Consider the following 7898-nt stretch of genomic DNA (forward strand, 5'->3'; position numbering starts at 1 on the left):
ACACCCACCGTATTCACCAGATTTAGCCCCCAGTGACTTTTTCTTATTTCCAAACTTGAAAAAATGGCTCGGTGGACAGAGATTTTCAGACAACAAAGACGTCATTGCCTCTGTAAGTGCTTATTTTGTGGAACTTTCGAAAACGCACTTTTCTGAAGGATTAAAAAAACTTGAAAAGCGATTGACCAAGTTTATAGAGCTCCAAGGAGATTATGTTGAAAAATAAAAAAAAATTTACCCAAAAAAAATTGTTTTTATACTTCATTCTAAGGACTTATTGAACTACCCTCGTATAAAGTAAAAGCGATAATTATTCTCACTTATATGCCTTGCAACTGCAGATGAAGTAAAAATTAATTTAATTTGCGGTAATATCCCGTTGTTTTCTCGGTCTTGCCCGGTTTGCTGATTAAGTCTTCACCCTGATTGTAAATAAATTATGTGTGAATATGTATTTTTAGATAGCGGAAATGTCTAGACGAATTAATAAAAAAGTATATTATAAGGCGAATTATCAATGTTTGAAAATTATTATTGCTATTGTTATTAGTCAAATAAAATTATCAATCAATGTTTGAAATTCGCAAAAAATACAATTGTTTATAAAATTAATTAATTACATTAATCAAATAAACGACAGAAACATGAATACAATTCAAACTGTTTTCAAAACACTCACCTATAAATTCAATTTTCCTAAAATTAAATTTAATGTTTTAATGCATTTTTTTAGATTATTGATTACAGCTGCTCTTATTGTTACTAAAAACTCTGTTCTCCCTCTAATATTCATAAAAAGTATCAAGGTTTCAATTAATTTGATTTCTTTTGCATTACATAACAACGCAAAGACAGGCCTACCTGATTCTTAAATTCTCTTAAATTCTTTTAAATTCTCCTAAATTCTTTCATATTCTCCCTTATATAGCCTGAACTTGAATTCTCGGGAATTGAGGAACTCTATTTAATAGACAATTTGAATATATATTCAAACCATTAATTTTTGTCTATTTTCAACATTTCTAAAAAATGAGCCAGAGATGTCCATTTTTTCAAATTAGTATCCTATGCTACGTTTTTTTGAATAATTCTACAACTTTGCTACATTTCTTCTAATTTTTAACAGATTTCTATTTATTTAAAAAATTTTTATCTGCTCAAGCAGTTATTTTTTTCAAACGAAAAAAATGAAAGAGAATAGAAGACATACAATTAATTACGATTTTGGAAGTATTTTTGGAAAAGTGATTATCTAAACAAATTTTATTTGTTTAAACATTTAAAAAGTGGTAAATGTATTCTTTCTATGAACTATACAGTCAGAAACATAATTGTATGTGGTCTATTTTATTTCACTTTTTTAGTTACCAAAAAAAACCTGCTTGAGCAAATAAAGATTGTTTAAACAAATAGTAATTTAATAAAAATTAAAAGAAATTTATCAAAGTTATGTAATTATTTTAAAAAACATAGCATAGGGTACTAGTTTTAAAAGAAAGTTGATATCTCTGGTTCAATTATTAGAAATTTTACAAATAGAGAGTAAATAGTTATTAAAATAATTAAATAATGTTTTTAGAAGAATTCACTACACCAAACAATAAAAAAATATTGCGTTTTATTAAAAAAATACGATTATTTTTGGGGAATAAATAACACCTGAGACACACAAAAAAATGGTCAGCCCAGCGGACTACACCAGCATTTCGAAATGTTTTTGGGGTCGCTGAATACAAATCGGGGGTTAAAATAACCCAGTTGGCTGATATTTTTTTAAAAGCACAAAAAATAGACGTAAAATCGACCAAAACAGCCATTTTTCAGGTATATTTTTACAAAAACAGTGTCTTCATGCTCAGTGGGCTTAATTAGTAGATCTATATGTCTTTAGGGTCACTGAATTTGAATCCGGGGTCCACATAATCCAGTTGGCTCATATTTTTTCGAAAAACGCAAACATAGATGTAAAAATGACGAAAATGTATTTTTTGCGTTTTTTGAAGGAATATGAGCAGCCTAGGTTATTTAGATCTCAAATTCGGATTCAACGACCTCAAAAACATATAAATATGCTGATGAAGACCACCGTAAATGAAAATAGATTTTTTTGTTGTTGAAAAAATATACACAAAAATCTCTGTTTTCGTCTATTTTTCCGTTTTTTGAAATAATATGAGCCAACTGGGTTATTTGGACCCCGGATTCAGATTCAGTGGCCCCAAAACATATAGATCTGCTGATGAAGACCACTGGGCATGAAGACATTTTTTTTGTAAAAGTACACCTGAAAAATGGCTGTTTTCGTCGATTTTACGTCTATTTTTGTGTTTTCAACCAAATATGAGGCAACTGGGTTATTTGGACACCGGGTTCGGATTCAGCGACCCTAAAATGCTATATAAATGCTGGTGTAGTCTGCCGGACAGACCACTTTTTTTCGTGTGCTTGTGTAATTGTTTAAATAATTTACATTTATTTAAAAAATTGAAAATTGTTAGAGAAGTCTTGGCTAATGTTCAAATGGTCAATTAGTAATTATTTGTATGAAAAAGACGACGAAAATTTAAAAAAAGTAACAATAATAATTATTTGTAAATAAATTTGCCGTAACCATGCTCCACTATACACTTCCAGACACACTTTCAGATCCTCTACAGTCACAAATTCGGAAATAATAACGTATTTCCTCTATTTTATTGTGTTTGTCACGTAGACTTCTCGGAATTTGTTTAAAAATAACAACTAACGTTTCGGACACAGGGAGATTGGTTTCGCTCGTCGGTAACAAAAACTTAAATGAAAATCTACTCTGAAGTATTAGGTTTTAGTAAATATGAATTTGCTGGCCTGAATTATTTCGAAAATAGAAATATTCCATTATTTCTAAATAGTGGCTCTGAATTTCCTGAATAACATGGACAATATCTGCTTACGTGGTAAATGTAAGAAACCTCCTGAAGACTGTGGTTCCAGGTTATCATCTCCTGCGGAACTACATCAACAATTTACCTTGAATTCATCCGAATTTCAGAGTATTATCTGCCGTGCGCTGGACAGTCTCTTAGCCCCTGCTTGGATAAACATAGGGCTGAGATAAAACATGGCTTCGATATCGTGCAGGTTTCAGTAAACTATCTCACGGCTAAAGTTGACAAAATGAGTACGAAGCTACAACAGGTTGAGACTTGCGTTGATAGTATTGAAGATCGAGTTGAAACTACTGAGACTACCATTCAATCTTTTGATTCAGGCAATGTAGCAACACCATCAGTGATAATATAAACGTAATTGTGTTAAGAGAATATGTGACAACGGGTTGATAAGGATATGACAACCGTACAATTCTTTGTAGGTTTCTTTTATCTTTTTGGATATTTATTTGGCGATACATCTTTGATATATCTTCTGTTAGAACATGTCTGTGTTGATGAAATTGCAATATGGTTGGAAATAAATTTTGTTGAATTGTAGGACCTACTAACAGGATGTCCTTAGCCGATAATCTTGTACTTATCTTGCATGAACCATCAAATACTACGTGTAGTTTAGTTGTTTTGCTTACTTCTTGGATTATGTTTAAGATGCAAGCCAACAGAAAATGGTCCATCTTGTTCTCGTTTGTGTATTTCGACGAAGTTTTTTTTGCAAACTTTATCTTCTGTTGAAGAGTAATGAGTTTCATCACATTCATCACTCAATAAACATTTTTAAAGACAGATTTAATCCCGTGTTTTAGCTTAGATAGCACATGGATTGGCTTTTTTAACGAGAGGTCGTTGTTTCAGCATCCAGGATATTCATTTTGTCTGGTCTAGAAACAATGGAACTTCCCCTGTTAGTTGTTCCGACAGAAGTAATCTTGAATAGTATTGGCTGAACGCTGAAAATTGAAGCACAATTTATGTTTTTGAACTTCTTGATTTTGGGTTTTAACCAACTTTAATTTAGTTGAAGCGGAATAGAATAGTGATTGATCAGCTATTTTAGTATGCTGTGGCTTACATTAATAATGTGTTACAAACAAATTCGAATTATTTTAATTTGCCAATTTTGGGTGGAGTGTTTTCAGAACTAAAGAACGATTTTGTTTCAATTTTGTACATTGTGTCCTGTTGTAAGTTATTAGCAAACGATTTTTTGTATCATTCGCGTTTCGTAATTGGATCGATTTTTTAACAAATAGCCTAAATCAGCAAAGGGTCCCAACGTGTCAATAGGTTGACTGAGTGCTTTTAATGTTTTAAAGTATCATCTACTAATTATCTTAGTAATGTAGGAGATTCTTAGTGATTGAAGTTATTTCAAATAGTGCTTGGACATGATGATCAACAATAAATCTATAATTTTTGTATCGCTTTTTTAATAAACCCTAAACCACTGTGAAGCTTTCAGCTGATGTTTCAATTCAGTTTATTACGTTAGCTCCTGAACCTTTAAGACAACCACATGCAGAGTATGACATTTCAAGACATCAGGAAGACTTTTATTATTTTGAATTAACGCTTGAAAAGCATCATGAAAGTTATCCTATTTTTCATCATTTTCGTCAGAAGTGAGAAGTGGTAATAGTGGAAGCTTAGCATTAGATAAATCAAAATTTGTCAAAATATTGAGGTTGAATTTACAGCTACTGCTTTTTTTCTCCTCTTTCTTTAGCACATCTTGAGTGACAGACATAAAATCAAAATAAAGGTCTACAAATGTTGTTTGCATCTGTGACATGCATGTGAACTTGCACCCCAACTTGAAATTTAAAAAAATTAAAGATCTGAAATTATTTTTGATGGTTCTACAGTTCTCAATAATTTTTTTTAAATAGTTCTGGCGTTTTAGTGGTACGAAAATTGATTTTTAATAAGGGGGGAGGGCTTGGTTCAAGCTGCCCTTTTCCACTTTTTAAAAAGTAAATTTTTTTTTAGTTTTGAGTAGAATGAACTTAGTTCTGAAGTTCTCGGTAAGTTTCAAAAATAGTTCCGTAAAATTTATCAAAAAAAAAATTTTTGAAAAAACTAGGCATCCCCCCACCTCTCAGAATTTTTATTTTTCCTACTCAGTACATTTAATACAAAAGAGTTTCGGAGTTCTACAAAAAAATAATTTTTATAAAAGCATAAAAGTTACAAAAATTTTTATATTTCTCAACTTCAACAATATTTTTGTGAAAAATTTTCAGAAGATCTCATCAGAAGTCTGTTTCGCTTATTAAAAGCTCTCATACTACTTTTTTATCAAACCAAAATTCAAAAAGTTACAGCAGTTCAAAGCTGTCCAAAAATTTTGAAATCAAAAGTTTTAATATTTCCAGAAACTCCTATAAGAGTTCCCCCCCCCCCCCTGGAATATTTTCATTAAAAACTTTCGTACCACTTTTCGATCAAACAATAATCCTAAAAACTGGAGAATTTCAAAGTGGCCCAAACATTTTTAATTTAAAAATCTTAGGGTTTCAGAAGTTCTCGTTTAATTGTTTTTCTTTCTAATTCTGTGAAAGAACTTTTAATACTAAAGATATGGTTCCATTGTAAAAAAATATGTTCGATATTTTTATTAAAATACCTAATTCTTATTTCATTTGTAATATTTTTACAATTTTTTCAAATTAGGATACCGTTACAGTTTAAGAGGAAATGTTTGACATTTCTTATTAAAATACATAGTTCTTATTCCATTTTTATTTATTATACAACTTTTTTAACTACAATATTATTACAGTTTAAGGGAACTGTTCTATATTTTTTATTAAAATACAAAGTTTACTTCATTTTTTATATTTCAACAAAAGAATTTCTTAAATACAGATTTCATTTCAGTTTAGGATAAAAGGTATACATGATAACTGCTTCATTCATTTGTTTAAATTAAAATATTACTTTGATTGATTAATCCTTTTATAATTTTAAAATGTGCTTTACTTTTACGCTTTATCCAGATAAAAAAATCTGGTTGAACCGGCACTGCCGTGGCGTGCGGTATCACTTATATTTTATATCTCTCAAATCGCTCAAACATAAATATGTAAACATTAACTGCCAATTAATATACATATAAAAAAAAACAATATTATTATTACCTTACAATTAAACAACTATCAATGATTTTAAATAGAATTATTTTATATTTATACTTGCTATTCCCAGAAAAGAGTGACTCCATCCTCTGCAAACGTTTTTCGCTTCACAAAATATGTTGTTTAAGAAATATCTCTCGCACACGCCATGCCCGGGTTTTATTATAAAATTTTCCCTTATGATGGATTTTTGCCAAGCCTTTAGATTTTTTTCACATTTTGGCACGTAAAAGAAATTAAATTTTTCAGAGTATCTGTCATAACCTCACTTGCATCGAGGTGCCATACAGCGCGTTTCACACATTTGACTTATTTTATTTCTAAATTTATTATTAATAATATTTTTTAATTTTTACACTTTGACTTGTAACACAGACAACCGATTGTCATTGCGAAAATCATCGATAAAATCAATTTTCCACCATAATCTTTCCTATTCTTGCGATATAAACATAGGCTGGGATAAGGACCTTAGGCTGGAAAGACTCCCAGCGCCATCTGCTCTTCATGCTTTACTTGATCGTAGTAGTGAACTAATGTCGATGTAGGGGGCTGAAAAAAACTTCTGGAAGACTTCAAATTTCAATATTCAAAATTTTGAGCCACTTTGAACTGCTGTAGCTTTTTGGTTTTTTGGTTTGATTTAAATGTGTTACAAGACTTTTAGATAGAGGTAATGCAGGAGGGAACGGAACTCTAAACATCACTTCTTGGAACTCTTAAAATTTTCGAATTCAAAATTTTTGAGTCGCTTTAAACTCTTGTAGCTTTTGTGTTTTAGTTTGATGAAAAAGGGGTATAGGTTTTTTAATGGCTCTATTCTGGGTGGAACAGAACTCTAAACAGAACTTCTGGAACTCTTAAAATGTTTTGGTCGCTTTGAATACGGTAGCTTTTTGGATTTTTTTCATAAAACAGTGGTATAAAAGCTATAAATCGAACTATTTCAGGAGTAGGGGGACAGAAATATAAAAATTACTTCTGGATCTCTTAAAATTTACAAATTCAAAATTGGTTGGTCGCTTTAAACTTTTGTAGCTTTTTGGATTTTGCTTTGATGAAAAAGGGGTATAGGTTTTTTTAATACCTCTATTCTGGGAGGAACAGAACTCTAAACAGAATTTCAGGAGCTCTTTAAATGTTTCGATCGATTTGAAGGTTGTAGCTTTTTCGGTTTTGGTTTTATCAAATTGTGGAATAAGAGTTTTTTATGAAACTATTACGGGGGTAAGGGGAGAGAACTCTAAACAGAACTTCTGGAACTCTTAAAATTTTCAATTAAAAAATATATAGGTTGTTCTAAACTGTTGTAGCTTTTAGATGTGATCAGAAAGTGGTATTAGAGTTCTTTATACAACTGTTTCTAGCGGGGAGTGGGGGGCAGGGGTTGACTCTGATCATAATTACCGAAACTTTAAAAAAAATTTAATTAAAAATGTGTTTGCGACTGTGATCTGTTGTATCTTTTAGGGTTTTGGTTTAATCGAAATGTCTTATGTGACTTTTCGATAGCCGTATTCCGGAAAGGACCTAAACTCGAAACAGTACTTCTGGAAGACTTCAAATTTTCAAATTCAAAATTTTGAGCCACTTTGATCTGCTGCAGCTTTTTGAGTTTTGGTGAGATTGAAATGTGTTACAAGATTTTTAGATAGAGGTATTGTAGGAGGGAACGGAACTCTAAACATCACTTCTGGAACTCTTAAAATTTTCGAATTCAAAATTTTTTGGTTGCTTTTAACTTTTATAGCTTTTTTTGGTTTGATAAAGGAGTTGAATGCGAGTTTTTAATAGAACAATTCCGAAATTTAGGGAACAGAACTCTGATCAG

Source organism: Belonocnema kinseyi, chromosome 5 (genome assembly GCF_010883055.1).
Source record: "Belonocnema kinseyi isolate 2016_QV_RU_SX_M_011 chromosome 5, B_treatae_v1, whole genome shotgun sequence".
Classification (NCBI taxonomy): Eukaryota; Metazoa; Arthropoda; class Insecta; order Hymenoptera; family Cynipidae; genus Belonocnema; species Belonocnema kinseyi.